This window comes from Mauremys reevesii, linkage group 12, assembly GCF_016161935.1.
Source record: "Mauremys reevesii isolate NIE-2019 linkage group 12, ASM1616193v1, whole genome shotgun sequence".
Taxonomy (NCBI): Eukaryota; Metazoa; Chordata; order Testudines; family Geoemydidae; genus Mauremys; species Mauremys reevesii.
This window is the reverse complement of record NC_052634.1, coordinates 51680988-51704070: the sequence shown is the minus strand read 5'-3', so window position 1 is coordinate 51704070 and position 23083 is coordinate 51680988. Positions and strand designations below refer to the sequence as shown.

The 23083-nt window shown below is 51.8% G+C and overlaps 9 non-coding genes across 9 annotated transcripts; 3 read left to right on the top strand and 6 right to left on the bottom strand.

Annotated features, from left to right (window-relative positions):
* Positions 1–1073: 1073 nt before the first annotated feature.
* Positions 1074–1145, bottom strand: TRNAM-CAU. The gene has a single exon. It is a non-coding gene; the product is annotated as a tRNA-Met (tRNA).
* A 1569-nt stretch (positions 1146–2714) lies between these two features.
* On the top strand, positions 2715–2789 carry TRNAN-GUU. Its single transcript has one exon. It is a non-coding gene; the product is annotated as a tRNA-Asn (tRNA).
* A 2418-nt stretch (positions 2790–5207) lies between these two features.
* TRNAN-GUU lies at positions 5208–5282 on the top strand. Its single transcript has one exon. It is a non-coding gene; the product is annotated as a tRNA-Asn (tRNA).
* Positions 5283–6045: 763 nt separating this feature from the next.
* Positions 6046–6117, bottom strand: TRNAM-CAU. The gene has a single exon. It is a non-coding gene; the product is annotated as a tRNA-Met (tRNA).
* A 1580-nt stretch (positions 6118–7697) lies between these two features.
* Positions 7698–7771, top strand: TRNAN-GUU. Its single transcript has one exon. It is a non-coding gene; the product is annotated as a tRNA-Asn (tRNA).
* Positions 7772–8543: 772 nt separating this feature from the next.
* On the bottom strand, positions 8544–8615 carry TRNAM-CAU. The gene has a single exon. It is a non-coding gene; the product is annotated as a tRNA-Met (tRNA).
* Positions 8616–15705: 7090 nt separating this feature from the next.
* LOC120375952 lies at positions 15706–15844 on the bottom strand. Its single transcript, XR_005586884.1, has one exon. It is a non-coding gene; the product is annotated as a U4 spliceosomal RNA (small nuclear RNA).
* A 6205-nt stretch (positions 15845–22049) lies between these two features.
* On the bottom strand, positions 22050–22121 carry TRNAA-UGC. The gene has a single exon. It is a non-coding gene; the product is annotated as a tRNA-Ala (tRNA).
* An 890-nt stretch (positions 22122–23011) lies between these two features.
* Positions 23012–23083, bottom strand: TRNAE-UUC. The gene has a single exon. It is a non-coding gene; the product is annotated as a tRNA-Glu (tRNA).

The following is a 23083-nucleotide window of genomic DNA, read 5'->3' as shown; positions in this document are numbered from 1 at the left end:
CTGTGACTAACAATCTCGCTCTGCTAACTCTTCCAGCAAAACAGACCAAAGAAAGTGTATGCGAGCGCTGTACCACAGCCCCGGTGCTCTTTTCGGTTCCTTCCCACAGAACTTTCCTTCCATAGCAATCCAGTTCCTTGCTTTTGCTTGGCTAACCACTGTAGGCATGTGCTATACCGTACCCTGAGCTGATTCCCGGCTTTTGTGCTCAATACAGCCTTGCCCCCTCCATGTCTCTGTGGCGCAATGGGTCAGCTGCTCGGCTGTTAACCGAAAGGATGGTGGTTCGAGCCCACCCAGGGACGGCGCTAAGCCCCTGCTACTGCCTTGCTTTCCCGAGGCCTGTATGGGGAGCCTCAAAGGTCCCATTTTGCTACCTCTTGGCCTCAGAGCTTTCAGCTGGTGGTCCAAAGAGCAGGCTGGATGCCATTCAGAAACCCATCTGCCAGCAGCCGTGCCGGAGGCTCAGGCTTAATCCTCAAAGCCGAGCACAAAAACTTTCAGCCGGGAACATTTCGCCCCTTCCCGCCTCCGCCCAAGCGGCAAGGGAGAAGCGGAGGAGACAGGCCGGCTCAAAGACACCTCCCTCCCACTTCCCTGTACGCTGTGCAAAGCTCTTGGCCTGCCTCATGCCTCATCAGGAAAGCACGGCCATGCGGCCCAAGCCTGAGTCACGTCCGCGGCCTGGCCCACCCCGCCCCGGCTGACGGCGCGCAGAGCCACGCGAGTCAATGGCAGGTCGAGTCGGGAGCCTCGGCTCTTTCCCCTGACAGCCACACACACAGCGCTGCCTAGCGCCCCCAGAGCCTCCTCGTGTTCTCCCGCAGCAGCCGCCTGCCGGTGTGGGTGGGAAAAGGGGACCAGGAAGCACTGCAGCCTCATTCCGGGACAGGAGGCCCTCGCCACGCCCAGGCCTGCCTCTTGCCTTCAGCCCAGGCAGCCAGAGGTGCCAGGGAGCTCCCTGGCAGGCCGCCGCTTGCCTCAGCCACCTCTTGCCTCATGGCCTAGGCTCTGGGGCTCTGCTGGTCACCGGCTCGCTTGAAGGCCCAGAGGAAAAGAAACAAGCGCACGCATAGCAGAGGATGGTTTCGATCCATCGACCTCTGGGTTATGGGCCCAGCACGCTCCCGCTGCGCCACTCTGCTGCTTCTTCACACTCTCCCCCTGTCACCTAGCTGCCACTATCCGGATTAGTGCCTTACATGCCCTCGCTCTGGCAGGCAGATGCGCTGGCTGCTAGGCAGCTGCCCTGGTCACAGGATTTTACAGCTAGCTTCTACAGGGTAAAAGGATCTATTTGGGGTTTGGACCCCATTGGGAGCTGGGTAGCTGAGTGCCAGAGACGGGAGCACTTCTAAACTGTTTTCAGTTACGCTTGTGGGGACGAGGGTCAGCCTTGGATCCGTGTCTGCAGCAGGCAAGCACCTCTGGCTCAATCGCCCCGCCGTATTAGCAGACTAAAACGCGGAGCGAACGCACACGCCTTGCAAAGGAAGAGGAGCTGGATCTCGAACAAAAGTCAGCATTTTATTAAGATGAGGTTCAAAGAAAAAAGTGTACGGTACAGAGTTTTGGCGAAGTTTCTGGTGCTCAGGGAACAACGTACAGCTTACCCAAGGGGTGCAAAGTTCGGTTTAAAATGGGGTGGCGAAGGAATACATAATCTGCAATAGCCCTGAGGGGGTAAAAGGTTAACGTACAGACACTGAGTTAGGAGGGCATGTTGTCCATATGAGGGCTACGTCGGGTGTGGAGTATAACGAGCGGTTACGACGATGAGGATGGATTGACCCGCGTTAGGTGAGTTTTAACGCTCGTGTTTTGGAATCTTTGCCACAATCTAGTTGAAGCAGGGTCAGTAAGAAGTCTACCCTGCCATCTGTTGGTGATCTGTCGTCAAGGCCTTTTGGGGCTGATGTCATTTGCATGGTTACACCCACCCCGGATTGCATGATGGGAGTGCTTGTCCAAACGGTCATTTCAGCTGCTGCGGGATCCCCAGTGTCTTTGTTATTGGGGCAGGAGTAATCCAGTGTATTTTCCTGTTGGTTTTGGATCAAGGACAGAGTAACTGTACCTGGCCTTTGAGGCCTGAGAGCGTCACCTCGCCTGAAAAGTACTCACCATTAAGGGGTATGGGTTCCTAACGGCAGCGTGGAGGGAGGTAGAAATGGATGTTTGTTGGTCTCTCGCAGGTGCTGCTGATGTCCTTTCTGCTGTCCCTGGTGTGGAAAGACAGAGGCAGAGGCGGTTTTGAATCTCTTCAAATTGTTGTGAGTGCTGCAGTTGCTCACCCTAAGCTTATGCCGTTAGATCTTAGATCTCTTTCACGGTGTATTTTGGTCCTGAGAGCTAAAAGGTGTGTTGTTAGGGAGTGAGGTAGCAGACGTTAGTTGCAGAGGTGGTGCATGTGCCACAGAAGTCGTGTTGATCCCCCCTGCCCCTGCTCCTGTCCAAGAGTCCAGTATTTGCATAAACCCACCCACTCACCTGTGACTAACAATCTCGCTCTGCTAACTCTTCCAGCAAAACAGACCAAAGAAAGTGTATGCGAGCGCTGTACCACAGCCCCGGTGCTCTTTTCGGTTCCTTCCCACAGAACTTTCCTTCCATAGCAATCCAGTTCCTTGCTTTTGCTTGGCTAACCACTGTAGGCATGTGCTATACCGTACCCTGAGCTGATTCCCGGCTTTTGTGCTCAATACAGCCTTGCCGTCTCTGTGGCGCAATGGGTCAGCGCTGCTCGGCTGTTAACCGAAAGGATGGTGGTTCGAGCCCACCCAGGGACGGCGCTAAGCCCCTGCTACTGCCTTGCTTTCCGAGGCCTGTATGGGGAGCCTCAAAGGTCCCATTTTGCTACCTCTTGGCCTCAGAGCTTTCAGCTGGTGGTCCAAAGAGCAGGCTGGATGCCATTCAGAAACCCATCTGCCAGCAGCCGTGCCGGAGGCTCAGGCTTAATCCTCAAAGCCGAGCACAAAACTTTCAGCCGGGAACATTTCGCTCCCTTCCCGCCTCCGCCCAAGCGGCAAGGGAGAAGCGGAGGAGACAGGCCGGCTCAAAGTCACCTCCCTCCCACTTCCCTGTACGCTGTGCAAAGCTCTTGGCCTGCCTCATGCCTCATCAGGAAAGCACGGCCATGCGCCCAAGCCTGAGTCACGTCCGCTGCCTGGCCCACCCCGCCCGGCTGACGGGCGCGCAGAGCCACGCGAGTCAATGGCAGGTCGAGTCGGGAGCCTCGGCTCTTTCCCTGACAGCCACACACACAGCGCTGCCTAGCGCCCCAGAGCCTCCTCGTGTTCTCCCGCAGCAGCCGCCTGCCGGTGTGGGTGGGAAAAGGGGACCAGGAAGCACTGCAGCCTCATTCCGGGACAGGAGGCCTCGCCACGCCCAGGCCTGCCTCTTGCCTTCAGCCCAGGCAGCCAGAGGTGCCAGGAGCTCCCTGGCAGGCCGCCGCTTTGCCTCAGCCACCTCTTGCCTCATGGCCTAGGCTCTGGGGCTCTGCTGGTCACCGGCTCGCTTGAAGGCCCAGAGGAAAAGAAACAAGCGCACGCGTAGCAGAGGATGGTTTCGATCCATCGACCTCTGGGTTATGGGCCCAGCACGCCCCGCTGCGCCACTCTGCTGCTTCTTCACACTCTCCCCTGTCACCTAGCTGCCACTATCCGGATTAGTGCCTTACATGCCCTCGCTCTGGCAGGCAGATGCGCTGGCTGCCAGGCAGCTGCCCTGGTCACAGGATTTTACAGCTAGCTTCTACAGGGTAAAAGGATCTATTTGGGGTTTGGACCCCATTGGGAGCTGGGTAGCTGAGTGCCAGAGACGGGAGCACTTCTTAAACTGTTTTCAGTTACGCTTGTGGGGACGAGGGTCAGCCTTGGATCCGTGTCTGCAGCAGGCAAGCACCTCTGGCTCAATCGCCCCGCCGTATTAGCAGACTAAAACGCTGGAGCGAACGCACACGCCTTGCAAAGGAAGAGGAGCCGATCTCGAACAAAAGTCAGCATTTTATTAAGATGAGGTTCAAAGAAAAAAAGTGTACGGTACAGAGTTTTGGCGTAGAAGTTTCTGGTGCTCAGGGAACAACGTACAGCTTACCCAAGGGGTGCAAAGTTCGGTTTAAAATGGGGTGGCGTAAGGAATACATAATCTGCAATAGCCCTGAGGGGGGGTAAAAGGTTAACGTACAGACACTGAGTTAGGAGGGCATGTTGTCCATATGAGGGCTACGTTCGGGTGTGGAGTATAACGAGCGGTTACGACGATGAGGATGGATTGACCCGCGTTAGGTGAGTTTTAACGATCGGTGTTTTGGAATCTTTGCCACAATCTAGTTGAAGCAGGGTCAGTATGAAGTCTACCCTGCCATCTGTTGGTGATCTGTCGTCAAGGCCTTTTGGGGCTGATGTCATTTGCATGGTTACACCCACCCCGGATTGCATGATGGGAGTGCTTGTCCAAACGGTCATTTCAGCTGCTGCGGGATCCCCAGTGTCTTTGTTATTGGGGCAGGAGTAATCCAGTGTATTTTCCTGTTGGTTTTGGATCAAGGACAGAGTAACTGTACCTGGCCTTTGAGGCCTGAGAGCGTCACCCTCGCCTGAAAAGTACTCACCATTAAGGGGTATGGGTTCCTAACGGCAGCGTGGAGGGAGGTAGAAATGGATGTTTGTTGGTCTCTCGCAGGTGCTGCTGATGTCCTTTCTGCTGTCCCTGGTGTGGAAAGACAGAGGCAGAGGCGGTTTTGAATCTCTTCAAATTGTTGTGAGTGCTGCAGTTGCTCACCCTAAGCTTATGCCGTTAGATCTTAGATCTCTTTCACGGTGTATTTTGGTCCTGAGAGCTAAAAGGTGTGTTGTTAGGGAGTGAGGTAGCAGACGTTAGTTGCAGAGGTGGTGCATGTGCCACAGAAGTCGTGTTGATCCCCTGCCCCTGCTCCTGTCCAAGAGTCCAGTATTTGCATAAACCCACCCACTCACCTGTGACTAACAATCTCGCTCTGCTAACTCTTCCAGCAAAACAGACCAAAGAAAGTGTATGCGAGCGCTGTAGCACAGCCCCGGTGCACTTATCGGTTCCTTCCCACAGAACTTTCCTTCCAAAGCAATCCAGTTCCTAGCTTTTGCTTGGCTAACCACTGTAGGCATGTGCTATACCGTCACATGAGCTGATTCCCGGCTTTTGTGCTCAATACAGCCTTGCCCCTCCATGTCTCTGTGGCGCAATGGGTCAGCGCTGCTCGGCTGTTAACCGAAAGGATGGTGGTTCGAGCCCACCCAGGGACGGCGCTAAGCCCCTGCTACTGCCTTGCTTTCCCGAGGCCTGTATGGGGAGCCTCAAAGGTCCCATTTTGCTACCTCTTGGCCTCAGAGCTTTCAGCTGGTGGTCCAAAGAGCAGGCTGGATGCCATTCAGAAACCCATCTGCCAGCAGCCGTGCCGGAGGCTCAGGCTTAATCCTCAAAGCCGAGCACAAAACTTTCAGCCGGGAACATTTCGCCCCTTCCCGCCTCCGCCCAAGCGGCAAGGGAGAAGCGGAGGAGACAGGCCGGCTCAAAGACACCTCCTCCCACTTCCTGTACGCTGTGCAAAGCTCTTGGCCTGCCTCATGCCTCATCAGGAAAGCACGGCCATGCGGCCCAAGCCTGAGTCACGCCCGCGCCTGGCCCACCCCGCCCGGCTGACGGCGCCGCAGAGCCACGCGAGTCAATGGCAGGTCGAGTCGGGAGCCTCGGCTCTTTCCCCTGACAGCCACACACACAGCGCTGCCTAGCGCCCCAGAGCCTCCTCGTGTTCTCCCGCAGCAGCCGCCTGCCGGTGTGGGTGGGAAAAGGGGACCAGGAAGCACTGCAGCCTCATTCCGGGACAGGAGGCCCTCGCCACGCCCAGGCCTGCCTCTTGCCTTCAGCCCAGGCAGCCAGAGGGGCCAGGGAGCTCCTGGCAGGCCGCCGCTTGCCTCAGCCACCTCTTGCCTCATGGCCTAGGCTCTTGGGGCTCTGCTGGTCACCGGCTCGCTTGAAGGCCCAGAGGAAAAGAAACAAGCGCACGCGTAGCAGAGGATGGTTTCGATCCATCGACCTCTGGGTTATGGGCCCAGCACGCTCCCGCTGCGCCACTCTGCTGCTTCTTCACACTCTCCCTGTCACCTAGCTGCCACTATCCGGATTAGTGCCTTACATGCCCTCGCTCTGGCAGGCAGATGCGCTGGCTGCCAGGCAGCTGCCCTGGTCACAGGATTTTACAGCTAGCTTCTACAGGGTAAAAGGATCTATTTGGGGTTTGGACCCCATTGGGAGCTGGGTAGCTGAGTGCCAGAGACGGGAGCACTTCTAAACTGTTTTCAGTTACGCTTGTGGGGACGAGGGTCAGCCTTGGATCCGTGTCTGCAGCAGGCAAGCACCTCTGGCTCAATCGCCCCGCCGTATTAGCAGACTAAAACGCTGGAGCGAACGCACACGCCTTGCAAAGGAAGAGGAGCCGATCTCGAACAAAAGTCAGCATTTTATTAAGATGAGGTTCAAAGAAAAAAAGTGTACGGTACAGAGTTTTGGCGTAGAAGTTTCTGGTGCTCAGGGAACAACGTACAGCTTACCCAAGGTGCAAAGTTCGGTTTAAAATGGGGTGGCGTAAGGAATACATAATCTGCAATAGCCCTGAGGGGGGGTAAAAGGTTAACGTACAGACACTGAGTTAGGAGGGCATGTTGTCCATATGAGGGCTACGTTCGGGTGTGGAGTATAACGAGCGGTTACGACGATGAGGATGGATTGACCGCGTTAGGTGAGTTTTAACGTTCGTGTTTTGGAATCTTTGCCACAATCTAGTTGAAGCAGGGTCAGTATGAAGTCTACCCTGCCATCTGTTGGTGATCTGTCGTCAAGGCCTTTTGGGGCTGATGTCATTTGCATGGTTACACCCACCCCGGATTGCATGATGGGAGTGCTTGTCCAAACGGTCATTTCAGCTGCTGCGGGATCCCCAGTGTCTTTGTTATTGGGGCAGGAGTAATCCAGTGTATTTTCCTGTTGGTTTTGGATCAAGGACAGAGTAACTGTACCTGGCCTTTGAGGCCTGAGAGCGTCACCCTCGCCTGAAAAGTACTCACCATTAAGGGGTATGGGTTCCTAACGGCAGCGTGGAGGGAGGTAGAAATGGATGTTTGTTGGTCTCTCGCAGGTGCTGCTGATGTCCTTTCTGCTGTCCCTGGTGTGGAAAGACAGAGGCAGAGGCGGTTTTGAATCTCTTCAAATTGTTGTGAGTGCTGCAGTTGCTCACCCTAAGCTTATGCCGTTAGATCTTAGATCTCTTTCACGGTGTATTTTGGTCCTGAGAGCTAAAAGGTGTGTTGTTAGGGAGTGAGGTAGCAGACGTTAGTTGCAGAGGTGGTGCATGTGCCACAGAAGTCGTGTTGATCCCCCCCGCCCCTGCTCCTGTCCAAGAGTCCAGTATTTGCATAAACCCACCCACTCACCTGTGACTAACAATCTCGCTCTGCTAACTCTTCCAGCAAAACAGACCAAAGAAAGTGTATGCGAGCGCTGTACCACAGCCCCGGTGCTCTTTCGGTTCCTTCCCACAGAACTTTCCTTCCATAGCAATCCAGTTCCTTGCTTTTGCTTGGCTAACCACTGTAGGCATGTGCTATACCGTACCCTGAGCTGATTCCCGGCTTTTGTGCTCAATACAGCCTTGCCCTCTCCATGTCTCTGTGGCGCAATGGGTCAGCGCGTTCGGCTGTTAACCGAAAGGATGGTGGTTCGAGCCCACCCAGGGACGGCGCTAAGCCCCTGCTACTGCCTTGCTTTCCCGAGGCCTGTATGGGGAGCCTCAAAGGTCCCATTTTGCTACCTCTTGGCCTCAGAGCTTTCAGCTGGTGGTCCAAAGAGCAGGCTGGATGCCATTCAGAAACCCATCTGCCAGCAGCCGTGCCGGAGGCTCAGGCTTAATCCTCAAAGCCGAGCACAAAAACTTTCAGCCGGGAACATTTCGCTCCTTCCCGCCTCCGCCCAAGCGGCAAGGGAGAAGCGGAGGAGACAGGCCGGCTCAAAGACACCTCCTCCCACTTCCCTGTACGCTGTGCAAAGCTCTTGGCCTGCCTCATGCCTCATCAGGAAAGCACGGCCATGCGGCCCAAGCCTGAGTCACGTCAGCCGCCTGGCCCACCCCGCCCCGGCTGACGGCGCGCAGAGCCACGCGAGTCAATGGCAGGGTCGAGTCGGGAGCCTCGGCTCTTTCCCCTGACAGCCACACACACAGCGCTGCCTAGCGCCCCCAGAGCCTCCCTCGTGTTCTCCCGCAGCAGCCGCCTGCCGGTGTGGGTGGGAAAAGGGGACCAGGAAGCACTGCAGCCTCATTCCGGGACAGGAGGCCCTCGCCACGCCCAGGCCTGCCTCTTGCCTTCAGCCCAGGCAGCCAGAGGTGCCAGGGAGCTCCCTGGCAGGCCGCCGCTTTGCCTCAGCCACCTCTTGCCTCATGGCCTAGGCTCTTGGGGCTCTGCTGGTCACCGGCTCGCTTGAAGGCCCAGAGGGAAAAGAAACAAGCGCACGCGTAGCAGAGGATGGTTTCGATCCATCGACCTCTGGGTTATGGGCCCAGCACGCTCCCGCTGCGCCACTCTGCTGCTTCTTCACACTCTCCCCCTGTCACCTAGCTGCCACTATCCGGATTAGTGCCTTACATGCCCTCGCTCTGGCAGGCAGATGCGCTGGCTGCTAGGCAGCTGCCCTGGTCACAGGATTTTACAGCTAGCTTCTACAGGGTAAAAAGGATCTATTTGGGGTTTGGACCCCATTGGGAGCTGGGTAGCTGAGTGCCAGAGACGGGAGCACTTCTTAAACTGTTTTCAGTTACGCTTGTGGGGGACGAGGGTCAGCCTTGGATCCGTGTCTGCAGCAGGCAAGCACCTCTGGCTCAATCGCCCCCCGCCGTATTAGCAGACTAAAACGCGGAGCGAACGCACACGCCTTGCAAAGGAAGAGGAGCCGGGATCTCGAACAAAAGTCAGCATTTTATTAAGATGAGGTTCAAAGAAAAAAAAAGTGTACGGTACAGAGTTTTGGCGTAGAAGTTTCTGGTGCTCAGGAACAACGTACAGCTTACCCAAGGGTGCAAAGTTCGGTTTAAAATGGGGTGGCGTAAGGAATACATAATCTGCAATAGCCCTGAGGGGGGGTAAAAGGTTAACGTACAGACACTGAGTTAGGAGGGCATGTTGTCCATATGAGGGCTACGTTCGGGTGTGGAGTATAACGAGCGTTACGACGATGAGGATGGATTGACCCGCGTTAGGTGAGTTTTAACGTTCGGTGTTTTGGAATCTTTGCCACAATCTAGTTGAAGCAGGGTCAGTATGAAGTCTACCCTGCCATCTGTTGGTGATCTGTCGTCAAGGCCTTTTGGGGCTGATGTCATTTGCATGGTTACACCCACCCCGGATTGCATGATGGGAGTGCTTGTCCAAACGGTCATTTCAGCTGCTGCGGGATCCCCAGTGTCTTTGTTATTGGGGCAGGAGTAATCCAGTGTATTTTCCTGTTGGTTTTGGATCAAGGACAGAGTAACTGTACCTGGCCTTTGAGGCCTGAGCGTCACCCTCGCCTGAAAAGTATTCACCATTAAGGGGTATGGGTTCCTAACGGCAGCGCGTGGAGGGAGGTAGAAATGGATGTTTGTTGGTCTCTCGCAGGTGCTGCTGATGTCCTTTCTGCTGTCCCTGGTGTGGAAAGACAGAGGCAGAGGCGGTTTTGAATCTCTTCAAATTGTTGTGAGTGCTGCAGTTGCTCACCCTAAGCTTATGCCGTTAGATCTTAGATCTCTTTCACGGTGTATTTTGGTCCTGAGAGCTAAAAGGTGTGTTGTTAGGGAGTGAGGTAGCAGACGTTAGTTGCAGAGGTGGTGCATGTGCCACAGAAGTCGTGTTGATCCCCCCCGCCCCTGCTCCTGTCCAAGAGTCCAGTATTTGCATAAACCCACCCACTCACCTGTGACTAACAATCTCGCTCTGCTAACTCTTCCAACAAAACTTTTCTGCCAGGTTCTAATTCCGAACTGTATTCCTATGAACTTAACGTTTTAAATAGCATCACATTCCATCTCTTTCAGTATAACTCAATTTTTCACTTATCTAAGATTTTAAGTGTATGCCTTAACACATTATTTGTAATGGAATAATAATTAATTCTATATTTCTACTAAAGAGAGAAGAAAACCATATAATGTGTATTTAGAGAATTCAGCAGAATCTCATGATGTTAAACACATATATTTTCAATCTCTTTTAAATTGCTATTCTTTGGAACCCATGTCCCTTGTCTAACGATTTTTATGTAGGTTCGGGTGAGTCCCGAAATCATGAACTGCTAAGTACCGTTCTACTGTTTTTTATTCATATGACCAGGATTACTACACTTTATTACTCCTGCCCTATTAAGAAAGTGTTTGGGGATCCGACAGCAGCCAAAATCACCATTTGGACAAGCACCCCCATCATGCAATGCGGCGTGGGTGTGACCATGCACATCAGCAACCAAAGGCCTTTACAACACATCACGAACAGATGGCAGGGTAGAGTTCATTCTGACCTTGCTTACATCCTCCCCACAGCCAAGAGTTGGTGCTCCTGATAAATCACACTCCCTATTATACCAGCTCATTGGTATTGAATGCTGAAGTTATGGCTAGCAAAAGTAGCCACCCATCTCTGCTCTGTAGCATCCAGCTTAGCCCTTCTTAACACATAAGTCAGTGGATTGTTCTCTGTGCATACCTGAAACTGAGCACCAGACAAGTAGTCTCGAAATTTCTCAATGATGGCCCATTTCAAGGCCAAGAACTGCAGCTGGTGGATGGGATAGTGAGTTTCGCTATCAGACAGTCCTCAGCTGGCAAAGGCTACAGATTTACATTTACCTTCCACTTCCTGGTAGGAGAGTGCTCCCAGACCCTCCAAACTGGCATCAGCATGCAGGATACTGTTTGTTTGGTCAGCAAGGACTAGGACTGGCACATGAATCAGGCAAATAATGATTTCCCGTAAAGCCCTGTCACATCTCTCATCCCGCCATGTCCCCAATGGAGAGGAGAGGAGCCCCTCCCCTGTCCCAGGCCAGGCGTACCAGATCTGTGGGGGCAGATGTCCATGGCCCAGCCCAGGTGAGCTGGAGCTGCTGGGGAGAGAAGTTCCTTCCTCAGCCCAAGCCCACCAGAGTTGATGTTGCAGTGGGGGAGAGGTATTTCTCACCTGGTTTTTAGATGCTCTGATGAGAGGGAGCAGAAGAAAGATTTTTCTTCTCCTTACATTTCAAATTCTCCACCCCCACCCCTAACCATTTTCTGCTCTAGCCTGATCTCTCTCTTATGTGTCTAGGGCCATCCTTACCCATAGCCAGCTGCCTAGGGCACCACTAGGTCTGGGGGCACTGCTCTGCTGGGAGCCTGGACAGACGGGAAGCAGTGGAGCTTGTAAGAGCAGGGCTGCTGGGTCCTAGAGAGAGCCGAATGCAGCACAGTCTGAGGGAGGGGATTGGCTGCTGGGGTCTCTGGGAAGGGGAGGGGTTGGGGAGGGAGCTCACCTGTGAGTGTGACTCTTTCCCCCGGCTGAGGTGAGGTGAGGCCGCGGCTCTGGAACCAGTATCCTCTGTTGTCCCCCATAACATCCATTCTTCTCCCACCCTGCCCCATGGAGCACCCCCTCCTTTCTCCCTCCTCCCCAGGAGGATCCCTCTCTCTCTCCTCCCTCCCCTCCATCAGGGATGGGTTGGGTGAGGTGCTGGGGGGTAGGTGGGGGGAGGAGGCTGGCTCCCTGCCTGCTGAGGAATGAAAGTGAAAGTAACTCACTTCCTGGGCAGTGAGCCAGGATTGGAATGTCACAGGGGGCTGGGCTGGGGTTAGCCAGATGTGTGAAAACTCAGGACAGGGGGTTGGGATAGGGTGAGCAGATATCCCTATTTTATAGGGCCAGTCCCAATTTTGGGGTCTTTTTCTTATATAGGCTCCTTTTACCCCCCACCCCCACCCCCTGTCCTGAGTTTTCGCACTTGCTGTCTGGTCACTCTAGCTGGGGGTAATTGGTGCCTATATAAGACAAAGCCCCAAATATCGGGACTGGCCCTATAAAATCAGGACATCTGGATCTGGTCACCCTAGCTGGGGAGCGTGTCTCCCCCGGGCTGGCAGCTGCCACCGATCCATCTCATCCGGGGGGAGCTGCACAGGGCAGGATGAGCTGCTGTGGCTCCATGGGTGACCTGTCCCTGAGATCAGATGCTGTGCTAACTTCACCATGGTCCGTAAGGCTGGTGGTGGTGCCCATTGGTGTGTGATTGGACCTGAGGGTTTGCTGCTGCTCTTGCCACTCTGCACCCCAAGAGGTGGATTTTGGGGTCTACTGCAGCTGTTGGACCAGCAGTATGAAAGCAGTACTGTGTTGCCATTTAGATTGTCATTTAACAACTTTGTTTGCCAAAAATTCTTGCTAACAATCCTGAATCCAATTTCAATATTTAAAAAAAAAAAAAGTCAATCTCTTAGCCAAAAACAGAAAATTAAGTTGTTGACAATTATTAGTGACAGGTTTGGTTTGAGGCAGGGAGTAGGCCAGTTTTCATCAGAGAAACAAAAAATGTTGACTGACTTTCCTATAGCCTGTTACTCCTGATAAGAGCCCTCCAACAACTGTAATATGCTCATCTCCTTACTAGTGTATAGAGCAGGGGTCGGCAACCTACGGCACACATGCCAAAGGTGGCAGGTGAGCTGATTTTTGATGGTACGCAGCGGCAGGCTGAGCGGCTCAGCCCATCACTGCTCTGGGGTTCCAGCTGCTGCCCTATTGCCAGCTGGGATACCGGCCGCCGGCCCCACTCAGCACCCGCTGCTGGCCTGGGGACCCCCAAGGAACCCCAGGCTGGCAGCGGGCTGAGCAGGCCGGCAGAACCACTCAACCTGCTGTCAGCCTGGGGATCCATTCACTCAGCCGGCAGCGGGCTGGGTGGGCTGGAGGCGGGCTGAGCAGGGCCGGTGGGGGGTTGAGTGGCTCAGTCTGCTGCCAGTCTGGGGTGCCGGCAGCACTCAGCCTGCTGCTACTCCGGGGTTCCGGCTGCCGGCACCTTGCCAGTCAGGAGCCCAGCCGCCGGCCCCACTCTGCCTCCTGCCAGCCTGGGTGAGCAGAATCCCAGGCTGGTAGCGGGCTGAGGGGGGTTGGCGGCCGGGATCCTGGCTGGCAGGAGTTGGTGGTCAGAACCCCAGACCAGCAGCAGGCTGAGCAGGGCCTGGGATCCTTGTCTAGGGTTCCAGCCACCAGTCCCGCTCAGCCCGCTGCCGGTCTGGGGTTTCATTTACTCAGCTGGCAGTGGCCTGAGCAGGACCGGTGGCCAGGACCTCAGATAATAGTTTATTTATATAATATACACATAGAGAGAGACCTTCTACAAACATTAAAATGTGTTACTGGCACGAGAAACCTTAAATTACAGTGAACTTGGCACACCACTTCTGAAAGGTTGCCGACCCCTGGTATAGACTGACCATATGTTGTACTAAGATTCTCCTGCTTTTTTTTCCCTGTGAGTCAGTATAGCTTTTGCCAGCCCAGAAGTTGGGCAGCCAATGTTTTACGTTTTCACAATATTTTCTCCAACTTTCATAAAGTAAATACATAGTTAATATGAGTTAAAAAGGCTACGGACACTTCCTTGTGAAGAATCTGTACAGCAGCTCATGCTAGAGCTGTGAAAATGTCAGTTTTTGATGGAACTTTAGAGGCAGTGATTTATCATGTATTTTATCATGTGACTGTGCTGCTATTGCTAATGTCTTTCCAAACAAAAATAAGGCACAATAGGACTTCTGTAACATTTCTGTGCGACCTTAATCTAGATGAGATGATTCTGTGCTGACTTCATTTTGGTCACTTTGTGCTTTACCTAGCAGTAAAACTAGGGTTATATTTTCCCACTGTTTGGAAACCCAGCTTATTAAACTGATTTTGCAGCCAAAAAAGCCAGAAAGATTGCTTTTAATTAAAAAAAAAAATTTGTTTCAATACCTCTTCATATAAATTTCCAATACAATTTTGACAAATTAAAAAAATTATATTATTTGCATCATTCTGTCAAATCAGAATTTTTTCTATAGTGCTACTTCTTTAGTGCTAGTGCATCAGCATTACAGATTGCTTCATTAAGTTAAACTGGTTTTAATACCGTGAATGTGGCAAGTTTTCCAATAGTGTAAGCTTATATTTCTGTTGCTAAGAGCAGATCAGGCACAGGGGCACCAGTTTAATAATCTCACCTAGGGCACCATAAATCCTAAGGACGGCCCTGCATGCCTCAATTCTCTTTTTCCTGGCCTTGTTCCAGAGCCCTCACAGCCCAATTCTCTACCCTAACGTTGAGCCCTCTACTGCCCCCTGAACCGCTCATTCCACCCCCACCCCAAAGCCTGCACCCCCTAGCCAGTGCTCTCATCCCCCTGCACTCCAACTCTCTGTCCCATGTAGCCTGATTTAGGGTGTACTAATAATATTAATTTGGAAAATATGATGAAAATGTAATTTATTAGCTTACATTTTATTTAATTTAATTGAGTTATAAAGTTACAGTTGCATTACTGCTATTCAAAAGATACATATGGCATTATATGCAACAAAGTTTTGGTTAATATACTCACACCCTTCCTTGATAACCTGGTGGTAAGAGACACAGGACCAGCCTTGCAGTTCAGGTTTTCAATTCTTGAGTGAAAGATGCATTGTTTAGAAAAAGCTAATGTTACTTAGGGTTTACTTGACTAAGTTAAACTTAAAATCAAATCCTAATAAACAAAGAATAAAAACTTAGGGAAACCGAGCTTAGCCGAGTTACTTTGAAACTTAAAGTTTAAGAACAAGTACAGCCTACTGATAGTAGATAGAGAGAGAGTGGAGGAAGTAAGTCAGAATGACAGAGCGATGTGCTCTAGCGAGGTGGGTTACCTCTTTTATAGGGCACAAGCGCCGGAAATCCTTCCTCCTATGCCCAAATTTCACTCCTTAGCCACAAAACACTAGGGTACGCTTACTTCATAGGCTAGTATGTTTGTGCATGTTGATGACATGTACATATGCACATAGGTTCCCCTGTGGTGTACCTGTTAATTCTGTGGGTACAACACTGAAAAACCCCTTATGCCATTCTCCATTGTCGATTGGTCTAGGTAAAGGTCTTAGACAGGCATGGGTACTTCTCTATTTGAGTAACAAGATAAAGGTCAATTTTCCTTTCTGAGTAAAAGGTCACACTATAGAGATGCTCACTTTGCCTTAGCTTAACATACAGGATATGGCCTGTAGGTCCTGATAAGTCATGTGCCCCAGCCCCCTAATCATTTTGATTGCCCTGTGCTGGACTCTCTCCAGTTTGTGCACGTCCCTTCTCATGTGGGTCCCAACCCCAAAAGTACTCACATTTCACCCCAATGGCCCCAAAATGTACATAGGGTGCTGCCATGGTCAAGTCGCCCTTGAGCCTGCTGGCAGAGAACAAGGTGAAAATTAGCCAGGACGTTGCTCAGTCAATTCCCTCTGCTCCCAGCAGGTGGTATCGGAAACCTCCAAGATCGCTCACTTCCCTTTCTCTCATCAGCTTCAGGCCCCAGGGTTACAAATGCACAAACCAGTTGGGATTCTCCCCTGGGCTCAGGGTGTGGGGCTGCTCTGAGGGGATGGACTTGCACATTTGGGATATTAGTGCAAAGATACAATTTCAATTTCTCATAGAGAAAACTGAGGGCATTGGGAAAAGTTTTCAACTAGCAATAATACGCCTCGGATTAACCTCATTGGCTATGATACTGCCACTTCTCATTTAGTGAAAGGAAAGCTGCAGTGACAGCCTGGTTACTGAGATGCAAAACACTTTCCTCCTGGGAGAAACAAGAAGTTAGAATTAGAAATTTACATCGTTTGTTCCAATGTTGGCACAGGTTTAATTTTGCTTCTGTGTAGGTTTGTATCAGGCTGTGACGGTTTTGGTTTATTGGGTTGTTTTGTTTTTTTTAATTGGAATGGAGCTTTTAATTGACATTTTCTGTATTCGAATGGCTGACCTGCAACACCAGTTTTGACATAGTTCTGCATATTTTATACAGATTTGGCCAGTATTCAAGGATATGATTCCTTTATGGGAGGTTTTAGTGGTCAGGCTTATTTATTTTATGTTAGTTTCTCATCCTGCTGTAGCACACCTTTTTGATAAAATGTTGAAATTATTAATTTATGGCATTTGTTAGTTTTTATTTTTAAAAACAAAGTTTTTCTTAATGTTTGGGTTTTAAATTAAGCATTGTTTTTTGTTTCAATTTTTCATTTAGTTTTTGTTGTTGATGGGATCTTTAAGAACTTTGGATTTAAATAATATTTTTATCTCAAGGTTCCAAAGACTCAGACAAGGTTTTCATCTCGAGGCCAAAAGACCAAAAACATCAAGACACTTGATCATGTCCTTGGATAGACCAAGAGACTGCTCACACTTGATCTGAGCTCATAGTATTAAAATTTGGACAGATTTATATTATTAAAGTAAACCCTGTTTACTATTTTATTTTTAATAAAGGTTGTATTGCTCCCATAAAGGATGGAGCCTGCCCCCCAATTTTTTTTTGTCTAGCCCACCTCAGTCCCCCACCAAACGAGAAGAGTCTGATGCCACCTGCTGGTCACTGGGTGTCACTGCTGCTCCATGGGAAACACACTCTGTGCATTACCGTGACTGGTCCGTGGGTGTCACTGCTCCTAGAAGGCAGACACACGCTGTGCATTACGCCACCTGGCCACTGGGTGTCACTGCTGTATCAAGGGAAACACCTTCAGTGCATTACCCTGAATGACCACGAGGTGTCACTGCTGCGCCAACGGAGACACCTTCTGTGCATTACTCTGACTGCCCACTGGGTGTCACTGCTGCACCAAGGGAGACATAAGAGCGGCCAGACTGGTTCAGACGCAAAGTCCATCTCGCCCAGTATCCTCCTGTCTCCTGCCAGGGGCCCCAGAGGGAATGAACAGAGCAGGGAATCATCCAGTGATCCACCCCCTGCCGCCCATTCCCAGCTTCTGGCAAACAGAGGCTACAGGCACCATCCCTGCCCACCCTGGCTAATAGCCACTGATGGACCTGTCCTCTATTAATTTAGCCAGTTCTTTTTTTTTTTTGAACCCTGTTATAGTCTTGGCCTTCACAACATCCTGTGGCAAGGAGTTCCACAGGTTAACTATGCAACTGCCCTGAGTTTACCCTCCTCACATACCCCGGGTTGTATCTGGAAAAGAGGATGAGGCTGAGGAGAGCCATGATGTGTCTGTCACTGGCTGGTGCCTCAGTTTCCTCTAGGCAGCAGTGCTGCAGGCTCCTTTGGTCAGTTTCCATGCAGCTGTGTCGGGAAGGGGAGTAGAGGCTCATGCTCCCAGCCCCACGCCCCTCCCCAGCAGCTGGGAATCCAGGCCAAATGTAACCCTGGTAGCTGGGCCGGGTTAGCCTGGGCCGGGTAGGGCTGGGGAGGAATTGTTGGGGAGACAGATGCACCCGCTGTGAGGAGATCCTCCCATTCCCTGCCAACCCCCCTCACTCCTTGCAGCACGGTGCCCCCTAGCACTTCTTACTCTGTTGTGGGGGTGTCTGCTGCCTGCTTCTCCCTTAGCATCATCTCTCCCCTGAGGCACTGGTGTTGCCCGTCCTGTGCAAACAGGCAGGCCCTAGTGTGCCCCATGGTGCTGCCCTGCAATTGCGGGGGCAGCTGTTGGGTGGAATATGGGGGTGGACAAGGCTGGGGACCAGGACTCCTGGGTTCTCCCCCCAAATCTGGGAGAGGAGGGGGGTTAGTGGGTAGAGTGGGGGAGAGGCAGGGCTGGGATCCAGGGCTCCTGCTTTTTCTGGTTTTCTCCACCTCCTGCAGCTGCCTTGGTCCTTTCAGTGCATTTCCTGTTCCAGATTCATTTGCTGACTTGTGCAACTCACCCCAGAGGTGGCTGCATCTCAGTGTTGGGTGAGGCACCCTTGGCTGCATCACCTCCTAACCGCATCTCTCTCCCTGCAGGTGACCCTGCAGCACTCGCGAACATCCGCAAGATCGTGGGCGCTTTGAGCATTGGGCAGGCAGGGCTAGGCGCCCCTGAGAATGGGACCCAGCCCCCTTACTTTTACAGGGATTAAAGAGGGGCAAAGGGGGCAAATCAGAGGAGGGTGGCCAGGGTCCGAGCAGGGGTGGAAATTGACTGGTCGGGGTCAAGCAGCTGGAGGCAGAGTTAGGAGAGGGGCTGAAGTGCAAAGTCAGGAGGGGGAAGGAGCCGGGTTAAGCCCAGGGGAGGCGCTGCCAGAGGGTTAAACCCCGGCACAGGCAGGGGCAGAGGGTAACAGTTACCCGGGGCTGAGACTCCAGTGTTTGCAAAAACAGGGTGCGGGAGCAGAGGGGCTTTTCTATTTCCCCTCCCACAGGCAGCACCTCTCAGCATGGGCTTCCCAGGGCTGGGCTCTTAAAGGCACAGGCATCCCACTGCCTAGACACTGCAGCTCCTCTCTGATGTGACCTACTGAGGTGCTGCAGTAGGAGACTCAATTCAGTGAAACCGGCATTTCCTATACGCCCCCCAGCCAGGGGGCTGTGCACCCCTCCCCCGAATTTCCCCAACACCCCCCAGTGGTCAGGTAGTTACATGCAGCGCTGCCAATGTTGTCACTGGCTGCAAATCTGAATGGAAATTGAAACGTTAACACACAGTTTAAAAGCAGATCCAACGTATGAAAAATACTTGTACCTGAGAAAGTAAAATAGGTTTGAGAAGTCTGGACAAAGTCGGGTTTCCTCACCCAGCTGTTGTGTTTGCTGACAATGTTGGTGCATTGGCTTCGGCAATGTTGGCCAACCTCAGAATTTCAAATGATGATTTGGAGGCAAGGTGTGGATGAGCTCTACCCTGAGAGCTAGTGATGAGCCAGGGTTGGGGGAGGCTTTGGGACCAGACTGTATTTACATGAACTCACCTACTCTGCCGAGGTGTCCAGCAGACAGACCTGGGCCACCTCTGCTCTAGGTGCCCAGAGGAGGAGGGAAGGTGTGTGGGGCTCCAGCCTGGGGTTCTTCCTCCCTCCTGCCAAGCCCTGACTATCAATCCCAGCCCTGACCCTCCTTTCTTCAAGCACCATGTGGGCCAGAGGAAAAGTGTGGCAGGAAGCACAAGGGCCAAACTTGTGGGCATGAGGTGAAGCAGCGAGAATCCCAACCATCAGGGTAGCAAGTTCCACAGCCCCAACCCATTGTGGCCATCCCAGCCAGAGACCTGGCTCTAGGAGGTGTGAGTCACCCAGCAGGAGGGGAAAGACTGGCTCTTGCACAACTGGAGACAGGGAAGTTGAGCACTGGGAGCTCAGGGCTTTACCACCAGCCAACACAAGAACCCACTGAGATTTAAACTCAGATTGCAGGATTCAGAGTCCTGAGTGTTGCCCGTTACACCATGGGACCAGCTTGTGCTGCTGTCTCTGCACATGGGTGACCCTCATGGGGCTGGCTTGTGTAAGGGCTCTTGGCCCTTTACTAAAACTTAGTGGGGAGGAGGGCATTGGTTGGCTAGTTCCCAGTCCCCTAGACTCTCTCCAATTTGTTTCTGTAGTGGCGGCGGGGGGGAACTGGACGCAAGGCTCCAGATGTGGCCTCACCAGTGCCGACTAGAGGGGAATAATCACTTCCCTCGATCTGCTGGCAACGCTCCCACTAATCCAGCCCAATATGACCAGTTACCCATATTGAATGCAGACACAGCAATATCTGATACATTGGTTCCTGTCCATTCAGGAGGTTATTTCCCACCTATTCATAAATAATGAAGCTGCTCTAAGCGGAGGGGAGAGAGCTGTCGCATCCGTGCAGTTAACCTATCTCCCCGAGAGGTGGTAGCTATGTCAGTGGGGGAAGCTATGTTGGTGTGTGTGCAAACTGTGGTGTCTACATGTGTATATAAAGTTTAATCAAGCCCCATTTTTAAAACCCCTGTGGTCTGGGAATAGAAAAGGAGCTCTCTGAGGCAGAGCCCGTCCTTCAAAATCCTTAATATCACTGACTTGCCAATGCAAATGTCATGGGGTAATAGCTCAGTGGTAGAGTGTTTGACTGCAGATTACATGGCCCCTGGTTCAACTCCAAGTGCTCTTTTACAAACCTGTTCTTTCAGTAAAAATAATTCTATTTCCAGTATGCTCAGGAGCTCCACTAAATAGGGATCCCCAAAATGAATAAGGACATTCAATGTCTTCCTGTGTAAATGCATAAAAACCTCACAAACATGTCCCCCAGCTGAAATCAGTTCCAATACTCTAAGGGTCTAGTTTATGTTTTCATCAATGAAACACAGGCACATGAAGACACATTTGCAGGTCCTTGGCCTCCATGGGCTACAATGTGCAGAAGAACAAGAACCACATCCACTTGGGAGGCATGGACTAGTCTGTATTACATTTGGTAAGTAAGTTGCCATTGGGACTGAAAACTCTACTGGGGGTGGACATGAGCCTGTTACAAAACTAAAATAACCAAGATTTACAAACTCCCTGTTACACATTCAATCCTCTCTTTGTGCACACGGCATCAACTGGGGCTCTAGTAAATGGCAACCTTCCTTTAACACAGATCGTTGTTCCTTGTAACTTTCAGATACATTCGAATGGCAGCTGCTTAGAGGTCATGTGCTGCTAGTTCATGAGCAGCAGCAGAGTCTCTGTACGTTTCCCAACCGTAGAGCTGGGTGTGTCTGCATCCAAGTAACTGCAGAGTCAGTGTAGTCCCAGACAGTTAATTGCACAGTCTCACTTTCTGGTCTCATTGATCATTTGGGTAGAAACAGCAACGGTTTGGTGGGTTTTGTTTTTTTTTCCCTTCGTTTTCTCCTAAGGAATGTGTGATCTTGAGCATGTTAATTTAAGTTCCCTGTGAGTCAGGAAAATGCCATTGGTCCTACCTTCTGCTGATGCACCTCAGCCCAGACCCGTGCAGGGTTTGAAGCTTCCATTGCTTAAATTCCAGGACACTGAGGGATTTCAGCTCCCCTTTGCCCACAGGGAACCTTCACCCCACTCCCAGCCAGGTTCTTGTCCATGGGATCACTGTAGGGGGGGCTGGGTCCTGCTGGGTCTTTTCTCTCTCTGTGACAGGCCAGGGTGCAATAACTGGGGCATCTGAGCACCCAGGAGCTTCTGTGGGGCTGCCATTCCCCTTCCCCTTCTGTGGTCTCATCTGTCATTGACTCCAGCCTTTTTTCTATCCATCGTCAGCACCATCCCAAGCCAGCTGCACTCGCCTCAAAAAGACAGAGAGTCCTGTGGCACCTTATAGACTAACAGGCGTATTGGAGCATAGGCTTTCGTGGGCAAATCCCCACTTCGTCAGATGAATGGAGTGGAAATTTGCAGGGGCAGGTATAAATATGCAGGCAAGAATCAGCCTAGAGATAAGGAGGTTAGTTCAGTCAGGGAGGATGAGGCCCTCTTCTAGTAGCTGAGGTGCGAACACCAAGGGACGAGAAACTGCTTTTGTAGTTGGCTAGCCAGGCACAGAATTCCCACTCCATTCATCTGACGAAGTGGGGATTCACCCACGAAAGCTTATGCTCCTGTACGTCTGTTAGTCTATAAGGTGCCACAGGACTCTGTCGCTTTTTACAGCTCCAGACTAACACAGCTACCCCTGTGATACTCAAAAAGACAGTGTCCCTGGTGGGTGTAAATCACTGACCTTTCTCCTCTCTGAGCACTGACTGCCCCTCAGTTTCCTTGCCTCTCAGTCTGTGCAGATGGGACCTTTCCCTCCAGTGCTGGAGGATTCGCTCTTCTCATCTACCCTTGTCCCAAGCAGCACAGCGGGTGGGAAACTTACATGTACCAAGGTGACTTAGGAACAGAAACCCCCCCAGACCTTCCATGCAATTGACACTTGCCCCTCACTAAGCAGGATTAAAACTCCTGCAGGTAGATTGCAGGGCCACATCCCCTCTGCGCATGAGCAAAGCAGCAGGGTGAAAAAATGAACCTGGAGATGCTGGGGATTGAACCCAGAACCTCATACATGCAAAGCATGTGCTTTACCACTGAGCTACAGCCCCAGAGGGGTTGAGCTTATTATGGGTCACTGTTTCCATGGCTGAACAGCAAAGACTCACTCCCAGTTTCCCTTCTATCTGCGGCAGGATTAGCCTGTGTCAGTGGTTAATGAGGTGGATCTAGTTGTAGATTGTTATTCATTCCTCACCTTGACAATTCACACAGTCCCTTTCCTACTCAAATCCCCAGCACCTCGGTGATCCTGGTAGCAGGTCCTGAGATTTTCAGAGTCCTTTTTCCCCTCCACCTGGAGTGAACTCAGCTTTTCCCCCATCCCAGACAATCCATGAAATAACAACAGGGGCATAAAGAAAGAGGGGAGGGAACATCTCACAGCCAGGGCTGGATGTGCCCAGGGCCCCCTGCTTGTCCATTGTTTCCATGGAATTTGGCCCCCTGCTTTGCACAAGGGACAGAGAACGATCTTGCTGTTCCTGTGTCTGTGCAAGGAAAATTGTGCTTCCCTAGGAAAGAGAGGAGGGAAATGGCCCCATGATGTGACAATAGCCTCAGGATTAAGACCTAAGGGCTCAGGCTGAGAACTGATAGAACTGCACTCATCTGGGATTTAACAAATTGTCTTCCCTGGAGCAGGGCCAGTTCCAGTGTTTTTGCCACCCCAAGCGGAAAGAAAAAATAAATAAAAAAGCTGCAATCAATGGCAGCTCTACCGCTGCCACTTTTGGTGGCAAGTTCCTTCCCTCTGAGAGGGCCAAATTGCCCCTGAAGCCTCCTCTTTCCATTGGCCACCCCAGGCACCTGCTTGCTGTGCTGGTGTCTGGAGCCAGCCCTGCCATAGAGACACTGGGAAGATGGGGAAACAGGAAAATACAACGGATTTCTTTACATTACAAGGGAAGAATAACTGAAGGTTTTTTGGTTTAAAGCCACTTTCCCTGACTGGGAATTGAACCCAGGCCTTAGTAGTGAAAGTGCTAAATCCTAACCACTAGACCACCAGGGA